This window comes from Kogia breviceps, chromosome 2, assembly GCF_026419965.1.
Source record: "Kogia breviceps isolate mKogBre1 chromosome 2, mKogBre1 haplotype 1, whole genome shotgun sequence".
Lineage (NCBI taxonomy): Eukaryota > Metazoa > Chordata > Mammalia > Artiodactyla > Physeteridae > Kogia > Kogia breviceps.
The window spans coordinates 165067150-165091444 of NC_081311.1; positions in this window are offsets into that span (position 1 = coordinate 165067150).

Consider the following 24295-nt stretch of genomic DNA (forward strand, 5'->3'; position numbering starts at 1 on the left):
GGTAAAGGGAGGTGGCAAAGTGTGAAGGGAAGTTTTGGGCATATTAAGTCTGACTGTCTCTCTGTATATTAGTTTCCCAAGGATGCTGTAACAAAGTATCAGTACCACAAACTGGGTGGCTTAAAAAAATTTATTCTCTGGCAATTATAGAGCTAGAAGCTTAAAGTCAAGGCTTCTAGTAATCTCTGGCATTCCTTGGCTTAAATCTACATCGCTCCTATCTTTGCCTCTGTCTTTATGTGACTGCTTCTTTGTGTCTCTTCTGTGTCTCTGTTCCAAATTTCCTTGTTTCTCTGATAAAGACACCAGTTATTGGATTTAGGGCCCACTATAAATATGGTATGATTTCATTTCAAGATCCTTAACTAATTACATATGTAAAGACATTATTTCCCAAAAGAGTCACACTCTGAGGTCCCAGGTGAATATTGATTTTGGAGGGACCCTATTCAACCTACTATACTTGGCAAGTGACATTTGGAGACACCAGTCATTTCTTGATGAGAAAACTAGTACTTCTGTCTCTTGTGAGATTTGCACAGAATGAAAGGAATAGGTGAAATTGGGTGGCTGAGAGGCAGCTTTTCTGGCAGCCCTGGAAGAACACAGGCAGGTCCTGAGGAACGTTTCTAGGAAACTTGTAGGATTCCAAGTGAGAAACAGGTTACAGAGATCTTGCTCTCAGAGGAATTGACCACTTATGTATTGTAGTATAAGAAGACTTGTCATTCTGCTGGTGCAAGTTCGTTCTATAGGAATTTACCAGTCGTGTGGTTTTTGCAGGCATTAAACAAGTTTTGGGGGGCCATAAATAAAAAGCTGTGGGCCCTGATCAAAGAAGTTGACCATCTGGAGTTTGAAGTAAATCTGTATTCTGCCACAGGAGCATAAAAAAAAAAAAAGGCTTATAGGAATATCAGTTTACTTGTCAGCTAGTGACAAGGGTTTTGGGTATAATAATACATAAAGGAAATGAGCAAAGACTTTCACCAGGCAAAAAGATCCCCGTTGAGGATTTGAGCTTCACAGTTGCAGAAGGTTCCTTCTACAAAGGATGGAATTGGACCACATGGAGAAGTGATGTCCCTTGCTCTTTGAAATGTAAGAAAAATTCCCAGGTGTTCGTGCCTGGGAAGAAACCTGTTACTATTCCCAGGAGGCGAGGTGTTTGCTGGGAGGTAATGGAGGTAGAGAAGGTGGAATTGCTTTGGCTAGTTGGAAACACTGAGTCTTCCACAGGACTGAAAAATCCACTGAGACAAACTCAACAAGGCATAATTTCACCCATAGGCAACAAGGGTTAGGTAGCTAACTGAAGCAACGTCTCAGAGGGAGTTACAGCAGCTTATCAGAGCTCAGATATGTATCAATTGTGTTTGGGTCCAATGATCTAAAATTCTAAACCTAAAGTTTTTAGAAAGAGAAAATAAATTTAAAATGTAATTTCTTTCAGCAAAAGCTTGTTAGTTGGTTATCCAGAAGTCAAGCAAATGCAGATTGGTTCTGCGTATCTCTGATATTCTCATCAATCTCAAGTCACTTGTAGTTAAGAAAATACCCAACCTATCCATGTCTACCATAGTTCCCACGGTATTTCTCTTCACCCTCTCACCCCCTCATATCTCTCTCTTTGGACTGCACCCTGCCTCACCTACTCATTTGTATGTGGTTTCATTTGCCTATAGTGGCATCCTGTTTTAAGATCCCTGTTAGAGACTGAGACTAAACCAAATGAAGCAGCTTAAAATAATGGTGTTAGTTCGAGTACAGGTTTTTCCATTAGTGTATTTAGTTACCATTCAGAGTTGTTGGTGATTCTATTTTCTTCCTAATTAAAATACATTCAGGACAAGTGACACTGAAAGGATCTGACCAGATTCTCTTTGGAAGTTTTCTGTTGAAGACCCTCAGAAGATGTTTTGAATGTGCAAGGGGTTCTTTGATCAGTATTTTGATCAGTATTTGATCAGTATTTTGTTCCTTTGCTTTGTAGTCCATTGGAATGTCTATAGTATAGGTGTTGGGATGTTTCCCCATGCTTCCTCAGCTTGTGGATACAAATGGGTATCACAGCACAAGAACACTTTCTGCCTCTTTCCCTCTCAGCTGACATAGGATCTGCAGCCCCAGTTATTTCCGGGAGTCCACAGGGAACTTCACACATGCTCACAAACTTCTATCTCACATGGTCTCCCATTCTAACCCCTCTCCAAGAATTTGTGCTTTGAGAGCACTGTGTAACACCATTATTGCAACAAACAACAGCATTGTCATGATAGTGCATGCAGCAGTGGTTCTATCGGTTTGTTGTGAACTTCCTTCTGGAAACCAAAACTTAGTTTGAGTGATATAAGCTATAGTAAGTATAAGTTCAGATTTCTTCATCCAAAAGTACTTTGGCTAATTCAAGAAATAAGTGTGATATGTTTTAAGGTGCCAGGTGCATGTATGGATTTCCAGACCTCAGTATTTGATATTTTTACCTTTAAAATATGAAACAAAAACTTATTTGCCTTCTTTAAGTTTAAAATAAAAGAATAAGTTCAATATTTTAGATGTTGATTGTATCTGAGGCCAGGTTGAATTTCATATCAGGTGGAAAGTAGGCTAGCTAAAAATCACACTGTTGATTCATGTACCTGTATTTCTCGGCTCTCCTCCTGAATTTCCGTTAATAATATCTTCTTTTATGCTCCTCAAGGTATCTCTAGAACGGTGATGTTAGTATATAATTTATTGCTATGAAGCATTTTATTTACATTTGATCCTTATCATGTTGCTCTGGGATAGAGCCATGGGTGTGGGTGTTGTTTCCTTTTACATTTGAAGATATTGAGGCTCAGGAAGGCACTTGGGTGTCCAAGATCATGTAATTTGCATGTGGCAAAGCCAAGCTTTGTAGCCAGATCTCCTGGTTTCAGATCTGGCACTTTCCCCTAGGTGGCCTTTTGTGGTGTGAGAACAAGTGTCCCTTTCCCTTTGTAGTCAGTATCTGGGCATTCTTTCTAGGGGGATGGTGAGATTTGGTTGCTCTCGGCAGGCTGGCATACAAATGAGAGCACATGGCAGTCTTAGATATCTGTTCCTGGTTCTCTGATTTGGAGAAAGAAAAATAACTGAGAGCCTACAATGTGCCAAGCTTCAGGCAGTTCTCACAGCTGCCCTATAAAGTAGATATTCTCACTGATCTTTACAGATGAATTATAGATTCAAAGAGCTTTAAGTAACTTTTCCAAGGTCTCGCCTCGGGAGTAGAAAAGTCAGGATTGAGATCCAGCAATTCTTGTTCTTTCCATGACATCACAGTTGCCTCTTAACATGTGTTTCGAGGAAATTTACCAATAAAAGGAGGCAGAGAGCTTCCCTGGTGGCGCAGTGGTTGGGAGTCCGCCTGCTGATGCAGGGGATACGGGTTAGTGCCCCGGTCCGGGAGAATCCCACATGCGGCGAAGTCAATAGGCCCGTGAGCCATGGCCGCTGAGCCTGCGCGTCCGGAGCCTGTGCTCTGCAACGGGAGAGGCCACAACAGTGAGAGGCCCGCGCACCGCAAAAAAAAAAAAAAAAAAAAAAAAAAAAAAAGGCAGAAAACAAGTCATGGAAAGAAAATACTGTCTTCAAGATGAGAGGAGATGGGAGGGTCTTCACGTTATATATGAACCTCAGCAAAGTTTAGACCCCGGGCTAGCCTGACTCCAAGGCAGAGAGATCACTACCTATACTGTGTGACTTGAGAAACCCTGAAGACACCTAAACAACCTTAAAAACGTATCCCCCACAAACATGCTGAAAACTGTGTTTTGGAGTCCTTTCATTTTTATTTTTTTAAAATAAATTTATTTATTTATTTTTGGCTGTGTTAGGTCTTTGTTGCTACGCGTGGGTTTTCTCTGGTTGTGTCGAGCGGGGGCTACTTTTCGTTGTGCTGCGCGGGCTTCTCGTCGCGGTGGCTTCTCTTGTTGCGGAGCACAGGCTCTAGGCGCGTGGGCTTCAGTAGTTGTGGCTCACGGGCTCAGCAGTTGTGGCTCGCGGGCCTTAGAGCGCAGTCTCAGTAGTTGTGGCCCATGGGCTTAGTTGCTCTGCGGCATGTGGGATCTTCCCGGACCAGGGCTCCAACCCGTGTCCCCTGCATTGGCAGGCCTATTCTTAACCACTGCACCACCAGGGAAGCCCTTGGAGTCCTTTTAAAAATCCATATGCTTCTGGAAGGATAATACACATTCAGGTTAATTTGTTTAACCAGAGATTAGTTGAGGTACCCCATGGCTGCCTGCTGTGCACTCTCCATGGAGGTCCTTCGGGTAAAGGACACACAGCTGGTGTGTTGGAAAAGGGCTGGTGACTGGGGGTGATCAGGCAGAGCAGGTAGAGGGGGCCGCATGGTGGAAGAGGAGCCATAGCTGCCACGGCCCCAAAGCCCCCCTCTAGACTGTGGAAGAGACAAACGGAGGAGAGGAGATCCCAGATGCCCATTCTTGCCTATTTTACCACTTATTCCACTGCCAGTACTATTTACACTTGTCCCCTGATTTAATTTCCATGGAAATTCTAGTTTTACTTCATCATTAAAAGCAACGCATTTTATTTTCATAGACTGGCATTTTAAACGTTCTGTGAATTCTGATTCATTATTTTTCCACACACTGCAAACGGTATCATTCAACAACAAAACACAGTTACTTGATTAATAAAAGCTCACTTCTGACAGTTCATTTTTGAGAAATACCACCTCACAGTCCCTTGTTTCTATTTTTTTTGCGGTACGCGGGTCTCTCACTGTTGCGGCCTCTCCCGTTGCGGAGCACAGGCTCTGGACGCGCAGGCGCAGCGGCCACGGCTCACGGGCTCAGTTGCTCCGCGGCATGTGGGATCTTCCCGGACCGGGGCACGAACCCGTGTCCCCTGCATCGGCGGGCGGACTCTCAACCACTGCGCCACCAGGGAAGCCCTGCCGACACTCATTTTAAGCTCAGAGCACCATAAATAGTATCCTCAGCCCCTTCTGGCTGCCTCATTATCTTCTTCCAGTTTCTTACTGCATCACACCTATCTGGCTTCTTACAATCAGTCAAACATACCCATAATAAATGTATAGTTTCTCTTTCTGAATTTAACAAGCGGTTTCTTCCTGGTAGGGCAGGTAGGTATGTGGTTTTGCTCTTTAATTCTTAGCTAGCTCTTAAATTTGCCACACAACATCATCTCACAGTGTGACAAGCCTTAGAAAACTTGGGCCACACGTGAAAAGCACAAAAGATAAACTAGTGAACTAGATCTCTTTGTTATTTATTAGGGGCCCCAATTTCTTTTCCCATTCCTTGTGTTTCCTGCTTAGCAAAATGGTGGAAGAGACCATATTTGTATTTTGGATACCGGTATTTTCATAATAGTTCTTTTCTTAAAAGAAATGAGCATATATAACTCTTTTGTCACCCTGACTCTACAAGGGCCAGGTAGTAGACAGGACAGCACCCAGCCATGACCTCCCTCAGGGTCAGCCTCATCTGTGGAGAGGGCCTCAGCCAATGTCACACGCTTTCCTGGTCAGCCTGCATCTCGTGACTGAGGCAGGCAGGGGTATAAAGTCCCAGGCATCTGGGCCTGACTCAGGACGTCTCTGTTGGGCATGGGAGGTGCTCCATAGCTCCCCTCCAAGTTGGCCAAGGCTTTGCCAGACTTCTCTGTTTGACTACTGCTCTGCATAATCCTGCTTCTTTCCCTCTGCTTTCACAGATATTGACCCCTAATAAACTTCTCGCATTCCAACTTAGTATCTGCTTCCAGAACCCCCAACCTGTGATAGACACTGTTTATTTTAAATAAATCCACACTCCTCTGGCTTCTTGGGGGTCTCAAAAATAGAGATGCTCGGGCCTCTCTCAGGATGTCTAAGGGGCTCCACCTGAGCGGGGTGAAGCAGTCACAGCCAGATGGGGCAGGCTGAAGACAGATGGTTGGGGGGCAAGCCCTGCAGCCTCATTCATGGGGAGGCGTGTGGCTCTGGCTCTGATGACTGCAGAGGAGTCCTGTGAAGAGGCAATTTGTGTCTTCCTACCACCCCCAGGATTAGAGCATTGGAGATTAAAGGACCACAGGCTGTTATTACAGTCTGGTGGTGGAGTTTAGGGCTTTTCATGATTTCCTTCCTGTCATGAGAACGAAGGTAGCATATTGTGGTGAAAAGTACAGGCACTGCACTCTGAGCAGGTCTGGGTTTTTAATCGCTTTTTTGAGATACATTTACATACAGTAAACTACACACTTAAAGCATTTAACTAGATCTCCACCCATGAAACCACCACAACAATCAAGATAATGAACATATCCGTCATCCCTAAAATTTCATCTTGTCCCTTTCTGATTCCTCCTTCCTGCCCTTCCATGCCCCATCTCCTGTTTCCAGGCAACAACTGATTCACACTTTGTCATTATAGATTGTTTTCTATTTTCTAGAATTTTATATAATTGGAATCATTTGGTATGTACTCTTTTTTTTTCCCCTCTGGCTTCTTTCACTCAGCATAATTAGTTTGAGATTCATTATATTGTTGTGTGTTTCAATTATTCATTTCTTTGTATTGTTGAGTAAAATCCTATTGTATGGATTTACCAGAGTTTATCCATTCATATCAAAGGACATTTGAGTTGTTTCCAGGTTTTTTTTTTGTTTTGTGTGTGTGGTTTTTTTTGGCAAGGATGAACAAAGCTGCCATAGGCATTTGTGGGCAGGTTTTTGTGTGAGCATTTGCACTCATTTTTCTAGGGAGAGATCAGCAAACTTTTTTCTGTAAAAGGACAACTAATAAATATTTTAGGTTTTGCTGGCCATATAGTCTCTGGCATAACTCCTCAATTTTACCTCTAACATATGAAAAAGCCATGCTCATTACATAAATAAGGATGGCTGTGTTCCAATAAAACTGTTTACAAAAAATTGTGACACCTGATCTCAGGTAAATATTTAAAAGTGGAATTGATGGGTCAGTCATATGGAAAGTGAATGTTTATAAGAAACTACCAAACTGTTTTCAAGAGCGGCTCCACTATTTTGCAGTCTCACTAGGAACATACGAAAGTTCCAGTTGCTCCTAACCCTTTTTAACACTTCATATGGACACTTTAGCCACTCTCATAATATATTCAGTGGTCTTTCATCGTGGTTTTAATTTATGTTTTCTATTGGCTAATGTTTTATGTGCTCATCAGTATATTTTCTTTGGTCACATGTTCAAATATTTGGTCAATGTTTTAAAAATAGGCTGTTTTCTATTTGAGGTTTGAGAGTCCTTTATTCTAGATACAAGTTTGTCAGATATATGATTTACAAACATTGCACTCACTAGCTTGACTTTTAATTTCTTACCAATTTTTTGTAGAGCAAAAATTCTTAATTTTCATGAAGTCTAATTTACCAATTTTTTTCTATTACAGACTGCTTTTGTTATATCTAAGAATTTTTTTGCTCAAAGTTCATGAAGATTTTCTATATTAAATTTTTTTAATAGATTTACATTTCACACTTAGATTTATGATCAACTTTGAATTAATTTTTGTATAAATTGTGAGGTACAGGCTGAGGATCCAGCACCATTTGTTGAAAAGACTATCCTTTCTCCATTGAATTACCTTTGCATCTTTGTCTAAAATCAACTTACCATATTTGTGCAGGCCTATTTCTGGATCTATTCATTGATCTATGTATCTATTTTTTCATCAATATATTACTATCTTGATTACTGGAACTGTATACTAAGTCTTAAAATCGGGTAGTGTGAGTCCTTCAACTTTGTTCTTTATCAAAATGGTTTCGGCTGTTGCTTTGCCTCTCAATATATATTTTAGAATTGGCTTGTCTGTATCTGAAAAAAACTCCTGGGATTTTGATTGGCATTGCATTAAATACATGGATCAACTAGGGTAGAATCAACAGCTTAACTATGTTGAGTCTCCCAATTCATGAAGACGTTATGTTACATATTTACTTAGGTCATATTTGATTTCTTTCATCAGCATTTCATAGTTTTCCACATACAGATACTGCACGTGATTTATTGGATTTACACTTAAGTGTTTCATTTTTTTGGAGCAAATGTAAAATGTTTATATTTTTAAATATCAAGTTGTTCATTGATAGTATATATAGAAATATGATTGGTTTTTGTATGCTGATTTTGTATTTGTGACCTTGCTACACTTGGTTCTGGGAGTTTAGTTATAGATTCCTTGGGATTTTCTGCATCATAAACAATTGTCATATGTAAACAGAGGCTTCTTTTTCATGCCTTATCACATGGCCAAGGACTTGCCGTTTTTTGATGCTGAATAAGAGTGAGTACTGTGGACATTGTGCCTTGTTCCTGGTCATAGAAAGCATTGAGGCCTTGACCATTAAGAGTGATGTTGGCTTTAGAATTATTTTTGTAGGTACCCCTTTTCAGGTATCTATTCCTAGTTTGTGAGAGTGTTCGTCGTTGTTTTAATCATGAATGCATGTTAAATTTTTTCGAATGTTTTTTCTGAATAAATTGGTACTATCATGTGGTTTTTCCCTTTTAAAAATTTAATTAATTTACACTGATTATTTTTTTTTGTAATATTGAATCAGCCTTGAATTTCTGAGATAAATCCCATTTAGTTGTGACATAGTGTTCTTTTTACATTTTGCTGGATTTAATTTGCTAATATTTTGTTGAGGATTCTTGCATCTGTGTTCTTAAGGGAGAATGGCCTATAGTCTTTTTTTGTACATCTTTAGTTTTGGTAATGCTGCTTCATAATGTGAATTATTTTCTGGAAGAGATTATATAGAATTGGTGTCATTCACCTACATTTTTGAAAGATTTTCACTGTGTAAAGAATTCCAGGTTGCCCTTTTCTCTTTCAGTACTTTCAAGATGTTTCTGTACTGTTGTCTAGTTTGCACAAGAAATATTCTGTCACTTTTATCTTTGTTCCTCTTTAAATGACCTGTCTTTTAAAATCTGTGTACTTTCAGGATTTCTCTTTATCACTGGTTTTGAGAATTTGATTGTGATGTGCCTTGTTTTCCTCAAGTTTCTTTGCTCAGAATTTGGTGAGTTCCTTGATCTGCAGTGTTATAGTTTTCATCAAATTTGGAAAAAAAATTGACCATTATTTCTTAAAATATTTTCTGTCCCCTCTGCCACTTTAGGACATGAATTATCCATATGTTTAGCTCCTTGAAGGGATCCCACAGTTCATGGATGCTTTTTTAAATTTTTAGTCTTTTTTCTCTTGGTGTTTCATTTTGGATAGTTTATATTGCTATGTCTTCAAATAATCTTTGTCCTGCAGTGTCTAGCCTGCTCCTATCATCATCCAGTGTGTTTTTCATCTCAGGTATCATTAAAAAGTTCAAATCAGGTCATCTTTATACCTTCCATGTCTCTACTTAACATGTTTAATCTTTCCTCTAATTTACTGAGCATATGGAATACAGTTATAGCAACAGTTACAATGATAAAACAATATAATAATACTGTTTTACTCTGGGTCAGTTTTGGTTGATTGATTTTTCTTATTCTTTTCTTTTTTTTTTGGCCACACTGTGAGGCATGTGAGATCTTAATTCCCAACCAGGGATTGAACCCACACCCCTTGCAGTGGAAGCACAGAGTCTTAATCACTGGCCCGCCAGGGAAGTCCCTGATTTTTCTTATTGTTATGGGTTGTATTTTTTTGCTCCTTTACCTGCCTGGCAACTTTCGATTGGATGCCAGACATTGTATATTATACCTTTGTGGATGCTAGATACTTTGTATCCTTTTAAATATTCTGCAATATTTATTCTACAATATTTTGCAATGCAGGTAAGTTACTTAAAAATGGTTTGATCTTTTTGTGCCTTGCCTTTATTCATTAGAGTGTTTAGTCAAGGGTTACATTTTCCCCACTACTTTAGGCAAGAGACTTAGTTTTCTAAGCAATGTTCCATGAATTATGAGGTTCTTCCACTCTGGCTATTGGGAGCAGGCACTATTCTTGATTCTGTGTGATCTCTGGGCACCGTTCCCTCTGATCATTTCCATATCTCTGCCATCCCTCCTAGTCTCACACCTGCCAGACTTCAGGTGGTTTCCTCAAATGCATGTGCTGATCAGTACTCAACAGAATACTTGAGGGAGCCTCTCTGCAGATCCTTGGGGTTTTTACCTCTGTGTACCTATCACCTTTCCAGTACTCCGTCCTCTGAACTCAAACCACCTTTTGCACCCTAGATTCCCAACTCTATATCCTCAACTCAGACCACTGGGCTTTGCTTGGCTTCCCCATCCCTGCAGCATGGCCTATAAACTTTCTCTAGGCAGTAAACTCAGGTATTCATAAGGCTTATCTCATTTATTTCCCATCTCTCAGAGATCACTCTTCTCTTTTTGCCTAATATGCAATGTCATGGGAGCCTTTGTTTCATATATTTTGTTTGGTTTTTTAGTTATGTGTAGGAAGATAAATCTGGTCTCTGCTATTTCATATTGGTCAGAGGTACAAGTTGTAGGTCTGGACTCCATTCCTCGCCTATTTCCTTATCTTCTCCAACTCGCAGGTCTTGAATCCTTCCATGTTCTTAGATGTGGAACTGAAAGGACTTTGTGGAAACAGCCTCTGGCCCACAAACCCCTGAGAACGTGTGTCTGGCTGAATTTGGCAGGTGCCAGCCCTGCTGCAGTTCATACCTTTCTAATTTGGCCTGACACTGTGGGCTCTGACATTAGCTCTGTGGAATGGCTACTGGGCTCTATTCCCATCCAGGGCTGTGTTTCTGTTGCTGACAACCCTATATGTTAGCAGGTTCCTTTTTCGAGCATATTTTATTTTTTATTGGAATGTAAAGCTCTAATTTCTATTTTTGTGTAAATATTTTAATAATATTTCCTAGTCAGAGTAGCTCAAGGATGCCTTGACTTTACTACAGTATGTCTCCAAATTTTGCAAGAATAAATTTTTTAAAAATTGGCCTATAACATAAAGAGAATTTGAAGTAGAAAATATGGTGGTGCTGGCCCTGGTCTAAGAGAGGGACTCTAGACCCTGTCCCCTTATATGAACATAAGTGACTATGTCCTTTGCTGGGTACCAACCTCAGGTTCTCCTAGACACTGACTGTTCCTGTGGCTCTGGGGCCCAGGATGACAACTGTTCTCCTGGAACATGTCTTTAACCAGTGCTTCAGGAGAGCACAGGGTGCCCATGAGCTAAACAGCAATATTTTAATGAGTGCCAAATTTACTAAAGAACTCTAACAAAATAAAAGTAGAATAATAGAAGAAACAAAGACAGCAGTGTATTATTCTACTAGTGTTGCCATAATAGAGTACCACAGACTGAGTGACTTGAACAAAAACATATTTTCTCACAATTCTGGAGGCTGGAAGTCCAAGATCAAGGTGTTGGCAGGGTCAATTTCCCCTGAGTCCTCTCTCCTTGATTTGCAGATGGCTGTCTTCTCTCTGTGTCCTCACACGGTCTTTCTCTGTGTGAGGGAAACCCTGGTGTCTTTCCTGTGACGTAAGCTCTTCTTCTTATAAGGACCCCAGTCAGATTAGACTGGTATCCATCCTAGTGAACTTATTTTAACTTAATCATCTCTTTAAAGGACATGTCTCCAAATATATTCACATTCTGAGGTACTGGGGGTTAGGGCTTCAACATATGAATTTTGGGGAGACAATTCAGTCCCTTACAAGCAGAATATCGATTGTGGTTCTGTATGATCAGTACATGGGATTTCATTTTATATTGTATTTCTCTCTACTTTTGTGTTATGTTTGAAAATTTTCCCAATTAATAAAAGTTTAAAAAATTACTAATAAAGGTAAAGGGACTTGAGCTAACCTGGTGAAAAATTCTGCCCAAACAAATATTTCTTTGTATAATACTCTTTGAAAATATTGCTTTCTATTTATTGTCCTCTTGTGAAATCAACACACATACACACACACACCTCACTGTAACCTTAAGCACTGTAAGTTCTTAGGGCACCATCTTCCTAGCCTTTCTAGAACCATATCTCAACTGTTGCAAAATAACTTTGACAATAATAAGTAACAATGGGAATTAGCATTTGTATAGGGTTTTGAAAAGGCATTGTGCGTATTTTTTTGTCTATTTCTTGAGTCTCTGGAGAGGCAGGCAGTAGGAGCGATACTGTCCCAAGGTAGGAGTGAGGAGAGGAGCTTTGAGTCAGTGACTCACCAGGTCACTCAGGGTGGAGTTTGCAGTACCAGATCAGGTCTGATTCCAGCCTCAGCATCTTCCCCAGGGATGTGTTTCTTTTGTGATGAAACAAGGAGTTATAGCTCCCACATTATTTTGCCCTCTCTATATGGCAAGAAACTCTGATTGAATAATGATAGGTCTGGAAATGACACTTTTTCATTTGCTGCCAGTTTTTCTCAAATGTTACTGCTTCAAATTGGCACTTTAATCCATCAATAACAAAACCAACTTTCACGCTTAGCTGATTGCATTTAATTTCTGAAGTGCTGAGCCTTACGATGTTTTTTATCTTTTTGGAAAGATTGAATTTATGAAATGGACACACAGGACAGTTTTATGCCATGTAGTATATTTTGCTTTTTAATGCAATAGGCATTATCACCTTTTAAGTATCACCTTTGTTAGAATACTGCTTTCTCAGGTCTATTAATTATCCTGATATGAACTGAAATACTGTTCATTTCAAGGGAAGGCTGGGCTATAAATAAGGAAAATCTCTTTCATGAACTTTTTACCTTCAAATCTTCCCTCTGATAAATTCTTTCACATTTTTAGTTCAAGAAACAATTTTATATGTACTGCAAGAATTCAGAATGGTTTTTTTCCCCCATGGACTAAAATACCAATTCTCCTATCTCAAATAACTGTGTGCAATAGAATGAACTCTTAGAAAAAGGAAGATGAAAACTGTATTTCTCCTTTCTGCGGACTCACTGTCTCCTCTCACTCCCCATCCCAGGAAGAAGAGACCATCCTTGGTCCCTGGAGGCTGAACTCTGTCCCTTCCCCCTGGTCCCTATCCTCACCACTACCCTCAGCCTGATGGGTGGAGTAAACAGTTGAAGCGTTTCTAGATCATCAAGATGGATTAGCCTGGTTTTCCCAGAGGTGGATAGACTTGTGGGTTAGATAAGGCAGAAATGGACAGAGCCAAGAGATAGAAAGTCATCTTCAGAAAATGGGGGAATGATGGGGCCTCTGGGGTTCCTTGAATGGTAGCATCATCCCCAGCTTGCATGATGGCCAGGCACTGGCTGTGGCACTGCACGCTGAGTGCTGAGGCTCAGCAATGAGGGACTCTATGGCTACAGGACGTGGTGCCTATACATGTACTCAGAGAGCAGAGCTTGAGGGATAGCGACAGGCCAGGCACAGCACAGCAGTGCTGGGTAGCAGACGGAATGAGAGCAATAATGAGAACCCCCATGGATGACCAAGTCTCTGTCCATTTATATTGTATTCATTCACTCATTTATTGTCTGTCTCTCTCCCCTGGTAAACTTCTCCTTGAGTATTTAATGTATAAGTGATTCAATGAGTTTTCCTGGGAGCCATTAAAGCTCCCAGATCCTTAGGTGATACCAGGGAGGGCTCCAAAGCATGTTTAGTTCCAATTTATTGCCACTGTGAGGTTCCTGTTTGTGTCTCAAGCCTCAGCAGCACCCTCTTTCCTGTTGCGTCAGTACAGACACTTTGAGTGGTCCTGGCCCTCTCTCCACTATGCCACCTCAACACATGAATTCTTCAGAAAACACTTGTGTGCAAAGACATTTGTTCACGGCTTCTAGATCTTTGTATCATTTGGAATGTTCTTGGCTGTGTTCTGGTTTTTTATCGCTGCCTAACAGAAAACCAGAAAACTGTTTTAAAACAATTATCATTATCTCTCATGGTTCTATTAGTTGATGGAGCTCACCTGGGTGGTTCTTAAGCTATTTCATATGGTTGCAGTGAGCTGACAGCTTTGGCGGGAGCCATCTGAATGCTTGACGACTACAGGAATAAGAAACTAACACAAGAAAGAAGACAATAGTTATAACACAAAGTAGAAAAAATTGGTGTAATGTATTTACCATGTAGCTCAAACTTTACATGTAGTTCAAAGTCTTTTCCACTTCTGTTGTCTCATACGTAATATGTTAACTCTATTGTGAATTATTTAGACAAGTAGGCAAATACAGAAGGTGGCTAGTTTAAGAAAGACACTTACAGGAGGGATTATTAGAGTACAGTTTTGAAAGAAGAATATGATTTCCATAAATGTAAAAAGGTGGGAGGTAGGACCCTCTACACTGAGGGAACAGCATGACAAGATTCTAGAACATTGAAGTGTCTGGTAAGGGGAAAATGATCTAGGAGCTAGAGTAAAGGATGAGGGAGATAGTTTACGAAGTGAAACTTTGAGACTTACTGATTGAAGAGAGAAGTAAACTGGAGAAATTTCTTCACAATTACGAAGTCCTGGCTGAATCTGACATGTTCAGAGACACAGATCTGACTACAAACCATGTCTTCATACACGTGCCTTTTATCACATTACTAAGTTGGCAAGTTTACTTATTATTCAAAATGGCAGCACCTACACCCTGACTGGAAAAGGTTCCTTTTTCTCAGTTCATCCGGAACAGGTCCCTGAGCAATATAACAGTGTCACACATTATTCGTGACCTGGGGTAGATGCTAAGCCCAGCACAGAAGGTGAAGGTCATGAAGCTTTAAACAACCTTTGAAAATCCCTTAGGAAGTTGTCACACTGGAGATCAACATACCATCTCTTACAGGTCCCGCAAAGCTTTGGAACAGATTTCTGTTCCTGTAATTGAGTACCAGATAAAGAACCTGTGTTTAGATACCTTACTCTACAAAAAGTTAAATGTTTGAATGTGGGGTGGGTACCAAGAGGCTAAGGGAACAGTGGATTTACGTCTCTCACTTGGAGACGCTTAGTTCAAGGAAATCTATGTGGCTATTTCTTCTTCACTGATTCTTGTTCCCTTCCCCTCCCCCTCCCTCATCTCTTCTAACCACCCCTCCCTACCCCTCAATCCCTGCTCCCTCTTGCTCCCTGTTGTGGAGCAGAAATGGGTGAATGTGTGGAAGTTAAGCATGTATATCATATTCATCTTGTGAGTGTAGGATCCTGCCAGGGTTCCCAGACATCTTTCTTCCCGCTAGAGCCTGGGCTGAGTATGTCGAAGGAAATTTTGGAAGCCTCTTTATCTCTCCACCTCTTGAGTCTGACAAGCTGCCAGCTTCTCCCTCTCTGTCCTGCTCCACTTCCTCTTAGCTCTCCAGAACCAAAAGCAACTCACAGACTGAAGGTATCTCTAGCCCCCAAATGGGGCTCCAGCTGCCAAAATGGCCACTAGACACCCTAAAACAGCTTCCCAGGGTTCTTAAATCGGCTTGGCATTTATTGAACTCTTCATGGTGCCAAGCTCTAATAATGTGGCAAGGACACTCTTGTAAACAAGAGTTAGTTACAGACCACGACTCCTCTGAAAAGTAAGAGTTTAACCCCATGCCACCAGCTTTAATATCCTATTGTACATCTAATTGTTCTGTGTATCCCTTAAATGCTTATTGTGGATATAGGTGATTTAACTACTACTATGATCTTTTTTTTTTTTTTTTCGTGGTACGCGGGCCTCTCTCTGCTGCGGCCCCTCCCGTTGCGGAGCGCAGGCTCCGGACGCGCAGGCTCAGCGGCCATGGCTCACGGGCCCAGCCGCTCCGCGCCATGTGGGATCTTCCCGGACCGGGGCACGAACCCACATGCCCTGAATCGGCAGGCGGATTCTCAACCACTGCGCCACCAGGGAAGCCAGGGAAGCCCACTACTTTGGTCTTTTAATCTCCCTACCAGTTTCGTGTGTGGATGATTTCCCACCTTTACTGTATGTTGCCTTTATCAGTGAGCTTTTCATTTTGTAATTTTCTTGTTTCTAGTTGTGGTTTTTTCTTTTTCTTTCAGTTATTGGATTCTTCCTCTCTTTGGTTCTTTATATATTCTAACTCTCTGTTTAAAAACAACTTCTAACTTCCCTCTCTGTGCGTTCATTCTTCTCCTGAGTTCTTTGATCACCTCGACAATCATTACTCTGTACTTTTTGTCAGGTACTGCCTATCTCCACTTCACTTAGTTCTTCTTCTGGGGTTTTATCTTGTTGCCTTGTTTGCAACATATTCCTCTGCTGCCTTATTTTATCTAAAGTTGCCCTTTGTATTTTTATGTATGTGGTAAGTTAGGTTTCTTGACTTGGAGAAGTGGCCTTCATACACTGCATATGCACTGCATATGCAGTGCATATGCACATATGCACTGCATACCGGCAGTGCACTCCCCTCTCATCTCTCGAGCTATATGCTCTACAGGTTCCCCCTAAGAGAGCTGCGTGGGTCCTTCTGTTGTGGTGGGCTGATTATATGGGTGGTCTGGTAGGCTGCGTTTGCCCCTAGTCCGGTTGGTTGCCAGGCCCTGCCTTGTGCAGATGTTGCTGGTTAGCAGGGCCTGGTCATGAGGTGACTGGCTGCAGAACCCTAGGGGCCCCCGGGGCCAGTGCTGGCTCCCTGGTGGGTGGGATCCAGAAGACCTGGGTGAAGCCAGATCCTAAGATGAGTGCCGGACTACTGGAAGGCAGAGCTGGGTCCTGGAGTCTGGCTGCAGGGCCTGGGGATCCCGGAGCTGGTGTCAGATCACCGGGGAGCATAGGGGGGAGTGGTGGTTTGTGACACAGTTGGGTATGCGATCCGGGGTGTCCTGAAGTTTGCATTGGCATGCTAGTGGGCAGGGTCGGGGACCAGCTGGTCCCAGGGTAGGGTCTGTACAGCTCTGGGGATTGTGGTTTTCTTGTGTCTTTTGTCTGCCCCTTGGTGGGTGAGGTTGTGTCTAGAGGCTAGTGCAGGTTTCCTGGCCAGAAAGGCCTGTGCCTGCCCACTGGTGGGCGGAGCTGAAGCTTGGGCCTCTGGTGGGCAGGGCCGTGTCTAGAGGCAGCTGCTGGGCTCCGGAAGTCCTTAGGCGGCCTCTTTGCCAAGGGGTGGGCCTGTCCCAGTCCAGTTAGTTGTTTGGCCTGAGGTGTCCTAGCACCAGCCCCTACAGGCTGAGTCTTGGCCTGTAGTGACAGGGAGGAGCCCGCGATGGCGCCACCCTCACCAGAAAGCTCCCAAAGGTGGCCGCCGCCAGTGTCTACGTCCTCGGCTTGAGTCGCACCCAACCCCGTCTCTCCTGGAGACCCCCCCGTGACCAGCAAGTAGGTCTGGCCCAGGCTCCTGTCAAATTACTGCTTTTGCCCTGCGTCCAGGTTTGCATGAGGTTTTGTGTGCGCCCTTTCAAAGCCAACTTTTTATTTCCCCAGGGCTCCTGAAATTAGGCCCCGCCGGCCTTCAAAGCCAAATGCTCTGGAGGCTCATCTTCCTGGTGCAGAACCCCTGGGCTGGCAAGCCTGATGTGAGGCTCAGAGCTCTCATTCCCGTGGCAGGATACCTGCACTCTTATGATTCTCCAGTCTGTGGGCTGCCCACCCTGGGGGGTGTGGGATTTGATTACGTCACGAGCCGTCTTCCCCTACTCCAGTCGCCTGGTGGTTCCTTCTTAGTCTTTAGTTGTAGAAGACCTTTCCTGCTAGCTTCCGGTTTTCTTCATCGATGGTTGTTCTGCAGATAGTGGTGACTTTGGTGTAATTGTGAGAGGAGGTGAACCCAGGGTCTTTCTGCTTTCTGGCCGATCTCCCCTCATGCCAGCCGTCTTTGCACCCTAAGACACACATAGAAAAAACATATTTGTATCACACACCTGCAGTGCTATGTGGTAGCTTTCTCTAGACTGCTATCCTCCCAACCTCACCAGGACCAACCCTGTGAATTTTAGGGAAGGAGAAAGAAAGAAGGTTCATGCCAGCCTGGGTCTCCAGGCTGGGCCTTGTCCTGAAGCCCCGTGTTGCCCATCTCTATGATGGTCTTTGGTGTATGTTTTCATTATAGGTTGTTTACTTTCTGTTCTTTTAATCCTCTAAGAGTAGACACCGCACAGGCCATTTCTCAGACACACCCCAGGCCATTTCTCCTGTCTGCATACCACCTTCATCTCTGTCCCCTGCCCTGCTGTAGGGTGTCCACCCTTGCCTGTCTCGCAGGACCAGTAACCATCTTGGGGGAAACACACACATGCTGGTGGGGGATACAGCATGGGGAGGCTAATGTCTGTGTAGGTGGGAAGGAATTAGGAGCTGCTGGAATCCATTATCTCCCGTTTTCTTCCATGATGATAGAGACATTGGACACTACCACTGTTTCAAGCTAAGACCACTTCAAGGTTTTCGTCCTCCTTTCTTGTAGCACTTGCTTTGGGAGGTGAGAAAATGGTCCACGTTCTCTCTTCAGCCATTCATGCCCATTTCCATTGATGCTGCAGGCCAAGCAATAAATAAGTGTCTGCCTTTCTCTTTGTCTGCTTTCTCAATAGCCTCTGGCTTTTAGCATGTCTGCAATTGCCTCTGGTCTAAGTTACTAAAAAGAGACGTTTTCACAGCATTCTAGGTCCCCCACAGAGCTTATTCTTATTTTAAAATTACACACCCGCTGCTGCTGTTGTAGTTGTTTATCATATTTTGTCATCTGGATTATTGCAATAGTTTTCTAAGTGGTCCTCTATTCTCATTAGCCTCCCTCTCCCTGTATGAAGCCATCAGCAAAAACTGGCTTTCAGAAAAGGAAATCTGATCAAGTCACATCCCTGCTTAAAATCTTTTATGAACTTTCCTGGCTTGCAAAATGAAGTCTTCCCTCATTTAAGTCTCTGTGTAAATAAATGCCTTATCAGAGAGGCCTCCCCTTACCAGCCTGTCTCAAATAGCTCCCACTCCGGACTCCGTGTCTCCTTACACTGCTTTATTTTCCTTCTTAGTACTTATCACCACATGCTACATTATATGTTTATTGCCTGTCACCCTCCACTAGGATGTAAGCACCATAAAGAGTGTCTGCCCCTTTTATTCACTGCTATGGGCCGGCATGTACCAGGTGTTCAATACATAGTTGTTGAATGAAAATTAAAAATATTTCTCACAGTCAGTTTTCCACTCACACTGAGAGTCTCTAGCCCTGCTGCATTGCTCCCCTCACCCCCTTACTGCCTTCTGCACACACAGAACATACCATGTACTTTCAGATATCTATAGTTTGGGACAAATTTTTACCTTTGCCTGGGCTTTTCTTTCCTTCTTCAACATCCCCAATCCAACACTTATGTGGATTCCCACCATCGAAGGTGAAGCCCGACATCACCTCTTCTCTAAACACCGCTTGCCACCTATGCCTCAGTCTCACGCAAATACCGTCACTTCTCCCACCTGGGCAGAATATTCCTTCCTTTCTGTTCCTTTGGTACTTGGAACAGAGTTTTCCTTTCCCGTGGAACACTGCAGTTATCTGGTTGTTTGGAAGGCAGCAGAGAGTGTTGGTTACATGTGGGATCTAGACTTGGATTGCTGAGGTTTAAATGATGGCTTCACCATTTCCTGTGACTTTGGGCTTGTTGTGTAACCTGTTTTTCAGTGTGCTCAATTATTAAAATGAGAAGAATAATGGTAACTATATAGCGAGGAAAGTATGGCACATAGTAAGTGCTCAATTAATGTTTTCAGTGATAATGATGCTGTTATTCTCCTCTGTGACTGTGAGGGCATCTTGGGCAAACATGATTTTCTTTCTTCGTGTCTCCCAAAATTTCTGTCCTCAAGGAAACTAGTCAATACTCTTTCTTTCTCTCTTTTATTTTATCTCTCTCCTTCTTCCTCCCTGTCTTTCTTTTCTAACACAAACTATTATCTACCCTGGTTCAGGAATCATGTTAGATGCTATTTGCATACTCACAAAGAAAGAGTCCTATTACAGACAAAAAGTATGTTAATACAGGCAGAAACAAAGTTTGGTATTTTGAGAATTGTCTTTGTGGATGAGATACCACATAGATAAGTTTTGAAAGAAAACTAGGATAGAGATTGAAGTCATTTAGAAAGTGAAAACTATTATTTTGTAGTAATAGTTTAAAGGACATATTTAACATGAAGTGACAAAAATATTATAGACAAATGCAATTTCATTTTTTATATCTTGGGTCTCTGAAGAAATCTCATGATTGTAATTTAAGACCTACTGACTCTGAGTATGTGTTGGAAATTATTTTTGATTCTAGTTAAGGCTAATTTCAGATAACATTTCAGCAGCCATTGGATAACATGGAACTTCTGGTTCCCTTTCTTTGTACTTACACCCACCTAGCTTTCAACTTAATCTATCCAAGTAGTTTTACGACCTTTAGAAAATGTGTTCTGCAATCAGTCTCCTTATTTATTAAAATCTTTAATGTTTTGGTCTTTATTTCTCACATCTTTAATGAGTGGGAATAATTTTAAAATCTACTGTAAACTCTTCCTTATAGCTCGGCATCTGTTGTGTGTGTGTGTGGTAAAAAAAGAAAAAAAAAAAAGATGTGGTAATGTCTCTGCTACATACTAGCAACCTGATCTTTGACAAATTCATCAACCTCTCTAAACACTGATTTCCTTATTTGAAAATTGGGGCCAATCATACTTACCTCACAGAATTAGCTTTTTGCAGAAGTAAATCTACTCGTAAACATAAAGTGCTTAACACAGTTCCTGACTTGAAATGCAAACAGTTCAAGAAAGCTTGAATCCTTATTGACTGTGGGAAACAGTGTTACGGCTCAGAATGGTGGTATCAACTGTTTATCCTTCATAGATGACTTAGTTTTATTAACTTTCTTATCTAGCCTCATTCCAACCCTCCTCCTTTCCAGCTGGCTTCAGTAATATTGTCAGAAAAACTAGAGACAGACCTCGAGGGGAGGAGGAGAGCATGTTCATAAAAAGCCCAAAAGTTCTTTGCATAAGTGATGAGCCCTAATTTTGTTCTGCCCTCATCTATGATGTCGCTTATTTGTAAAGTTTTGGAGAATAGGCACCATATCTTATTTGGATTCCTTATTACCTTCAACTCATTTTGCAGCAGGACATATATTAGAATAGTAACTACAATCCGCATCTACACATAATGTTTTAAGGACCCTGTCGTGATGGGAGTGCACTGATAGGGTATCTCACTAGCATGAGAGTCACTTAAGCCTCTTAACTTCAGCAGTGTTGTGGATGTGGAGGAATCAGGACTGGAGGGAGGATAAAGCAATGCCATTGCTGGCTGTCTCCTGTTCCCTTCCTTCCTTGCTTACCAGTAGATTTTAGGAAGAGTGAGAATGAGGAGGAAACAAACCGATAGGTGCCAGCAGAAAAGTTATTCTAGGCATTTCTATAGATTCAAAAAAGAGTAAATGAGTGAAATGAAATAAAGCTGCTAAGAGGACAGAAACATGTCTTTCTTCCATCTCCAGTCCTGGCTTTATCTCACGCACTTGGATACATACCAAAGGCAGGAAGCTTGCTCTTATATGGTGAAATCTCTTTGGTTAAAATAGCCAAAATATTTTAGTGTGTTATTCCCTCTTAGTTAGCTAATTGCTAGAATCACAATTTCTTAATAGTTTTAATCTAACATCAGTGGTAGAGTGTCAGTGATATTATACAGACTCAGTATATTTAGCAGGGTTATAAATGATAGAAATTTGCAGAAGCAAGTACCAAAGTTTGATCACAAAGCCCATATCATTACTGTGAAAAGAGCAGCTGGGCAAGCAGTGCCAAGGAGATAACCTTGTGTGATGACTTGTTGTATACATAAGCTGATCTGTATCCAGCAGTGCTTTCAGGTCTTTAGGTATCAGGTAAAACTTTTATTCGGAAGGAGTAAAGTGTACTCTCAGTTCTGTAGTACAAGGAACAAACATGGATAGCCAAAGAACTGAGACCTTCCTTCTCAAAACTGATCACTGCTGTGGTGGATATTACTAATTATCCAGTAAAACTGGTTTTGTTTTTCTACTGAGCATGTGGCTGGACTACATTTCCCATGCTTCCTTGCAGTTGGGTACACCCATGTGATCATCATGGAAAGTGAGTCTAAGTGAATCGGCCCACTTCACCTGGGACCCAAGGCAGCAGATGATACTCCTCTATGTGCTCTTCTCTTCTCTGTTCCCTTCTCCTCTCTGTTACCCTCTTCTCTGTAATGGTCAGTTCTGTGTGTCAAGTTGGCTAGGTTATAGTCCCCAGTTACTCAATAGAACACTAATTTAGGTGTTGCTGTAAAGGTATTTTGTATATGTGTTTAATATGAGTTAACTTTAAAAGAGCTTATGCTCAGGATGGGGCTGATCCAATCAGTTCAAAGGCTTTAAGAGCAGAATTGATATTTCCTTGAGGAAACGAAATTCTACCTGGGAACTAACGCTTCAGTTTCTGTCTGAGAATTTCCAGCCCACCCTTTGGAAGAGACTGTGCTATGGATTTTAGACTTGCCTAGCCAGCACCCATAGTCACATAAACCAATTCCTTGCAATAAATTGCTAGATATATATATTATCCTACTGGTGCTGTTTTTCTGGTGGAATCCTGCCTGATACATCCTATATGTTCTTTTCTCCTCTATGTACCTTCTCTCTCATGTTCTCTTCTCCTTTTCCACTGGCTTGAACCCATGGTGATCCAGTTTTGTCCCTGTAGATAATGACACTATCCCCAAGGGTGAAGGAGCACTAGGAGGGGAGGTACTTGGGTCCCTGAATGTCCATATGGAAAAGAACTGCCCTGCCAACCTGGAAAACCGACATCAGAACTGTTATATAAGTGGATAATAAATGTTTTTGTTCTTTAAGACATTTTCCTTCTGAGTCTCTTTGTTACAGCTACCTAACTTTCCCCCCAACTAACACGATTACCATTTCAAAAGTACTGTTGCTTTTTGCGTTCCTATTTATGGATATTAACATGGCTGAGACTCTGATATCAGTCTTTACATGGGGGTATTTACATAGGTTTTTGTCTGTGGTCCAACCAAACTTAGTCTGTCAGACACTCAACAGTGCTTGAGTGCTAACTTATACCAAACAGTCTGGAAATACCCCAGCGTAAAAATCAGATGACGTCACTGCCATCACTGAGCTCGCTAGTCCAAAGCAGCAGCAGATGGAAGCTCAGAGGCCATAACCTGTTCAAGGAACAGGAAGATGTTCAGCATGGTAGAGGACTGAGTACCATACAGGATGGGTCTAGAGAGATATGCAAGAAACAGATCATATAGGGCCTTTTAAGCCATGGGAAGGTATTTGGGCTTTATCTTCAGCATAGTGGAGGAGTAACGTGATTCTATTTGCAGTTTTCCAAGATTGGTCTGGTGGCACTGTGGAGAATGGATTAGAAAAAAGCAAGAGTATAAGCAGGGAAAGCAGTTAGGAGGCCATGGCAGTAATCCAGCCAGGGCATAGAGAAAAGTGGTTTGATTCCAGAGATCACTTGATGATTGACCCTGCCTGATACAGGAGAGGAAGGACTCAAGATTGGCAGATTTCCCTTTGAGGTAATTAAGCCGATGAGGTCATCACTAAGGGATCAGAGCTGGAGGAGGAGGTTGTGGGGGAGAGGGAGGGGAAGAAGAAGATGAGCTTCCTTTGTGTCTGCTTGAGTTTGACAAAGCTATGGAAGCAGTTAGGTAAATGGGTCTATATTAGTTCAGGTAAATACTGTTAGCTGCTGAAACAGATAACCCCTTAGTAGTTTAACACAATACAAGTTCATTTCTCACTCAAAAGTACAATGTGGGTTGGAGAGGTGGGACGTAATCTGCTCCATAAAATAATTCAGACTCTTTCTATCTAGGTCTTTCTTCCAGATACCTGGCATTCTTTCATTTACCTAGCAGAATAAGTACCGCACATGGTGGGGTTGGGGGTTATGGGTTAGCCCTAGGAGTGGAAAATATCACTTCCTCTCATTTCTACTGTCTAGAACCCATCATATAATCACTCTGAACTGCAAAGGCGCCTGAAAAATACATTCTAGCTCTGTTCCCATAAAGAACAAGAGAATTCAGGTACTGGTGAACAGCAACAGTCTCTGGCAAGGTTTCTGAACTTGAGAAAGAATGGGGCAGAAATATACAGTTAACAGGTATTTGGTTAAAAATAGTATTTAAAATAATGAATGCAGAAGAAATTGCCAATGTAAAATATATAGGAATGGGCAGAGGACTTAGGATAAAAATGTTGAAGAATATTCACCTAAGGAATGGACAAAGAAAGAACTCAAAAAGGACTTTGAAAAGCAGAGCCAGAGATGTCAGAGTATAGTGTCACAGAATCTAAGTGAAGAGA